Below are 1047 nucleotides of genomic sequence, written 5' to 3'. Positions count from 1 at the left end.
GGATGGTCCATGAGAAGTGGTAGTTTGATTCACTTGGTTCACTTGCTTCTTCTTACTCAACTCTTCAAGCTTTTTGGTGAGCATATCAAGCTTAGCATTAGTCTCCACATTCACTAAGAATTCGGGAGGGTGCTTGCTTCTTCTCAAGACATTCACTCTTGTGCCATAGTTTGCCTCGGAGTCCACCATTTTCTTGATTAGAGTCGTGCCCTCCTCTTCACCCAAATGATCGAATCCCTCTCCCGCGGAGGCATGCACCATTTCTTTTGTCCTTGGGAGCAAAGTTTGAAAAAAGGTTTGAGTCACGTACCAAGCCGGGATACCATGATGAGGGCAACTAGCAAGTAGATCTAGGTACCTATCCCATGCCTCTCCTAGGGACTCTACTTCCTCTTGTTGAAAGGTATGAATTTCGTTCCGGAGCATAGCGGTCTTTGATGATGGATAATACTTCTCTAGGAACGCCTTGGCTAAGGCATCCCATGTAGTAAATGTGTCCGGAGGGTGCACATTCAACCAACGATCCGCCTTGCCCGTTAGAGAAAATGGGAATAACATCATCCTTAGTGTATCCTCGGATACCCCATTCTTTTTCATCATAGAGACCTTCCTCTTGAACCTCCTTAGGTGAGCATGAGCATCTTCTTCAATGTGTCCTCCAAACAAGTCTTTTTCAATTAGGCCAACTTGAGCCGGGTGCATCTCAAAATTGTTTGGAGCCAAGATGCCAAAATTGATGGGGTTACAAGCATCATTATGGTTTGGACGGTTATGGTCACATAAAGCCATTGGTGGTGGCGGATTTGGTATATGAGGGGGTGGTGTTTGAGGTGGGCTATTTGGAAATTGGAAGTTGTGAAATAGATTTTCTATTGAAGGCTCAATTGTGTTGCTTGGTTGTTGTTGAGTTGTGCTTTCAATGAGAGGTTGGATGGGTGGATTTTCTTGGTTTATGGTTGCTTGAGAAGAGGTTCTAACCCTTGATATGGTCCTATTCCTTAAGGCTCTAAAAAGCCTTTCGGGATCGGAGTCAAAGAGCAAAGCTTG

General features: G+C 44.7%; 1 non-coding gene across 1 annotated transcript; it reads left to right on the top strand.

Annotated features, from left to right (window-relative positions):
• The first annotated feature begins 319 nt into the window (after positions 1-319).
• Positions 320-426, top strand: LOC141625248 (small nucleolar RNA R71). The gene has a single exon (XR_012535038.1). It is a non-coding gene; the product is annotated as a small nucleolar RNA R71 (small nucleolar RNA).
• The last annotated feature ends 621 nt before the right edge of the window (positions 427-1047 follow it).

This window comes from Silene latifolia, chromosome X (genome assembly GCF_048544455.1).
Source record: "Silene latifolia isolate original U9 population chromosome X, ASM4854445v1, whole genome shotgun sequence".
NCBI lineage: Eukaryota > Viridiplantae > Streptophyta > Magnoliopsida > Caryophyllales > Caryophyllaceae > Silene > Silene latifolia.
The sequence above is the reverse complement of the archived record's forward strand: the minus strand, read 5'-3'. Positions and strand labels throughout refer to the sequence as shown.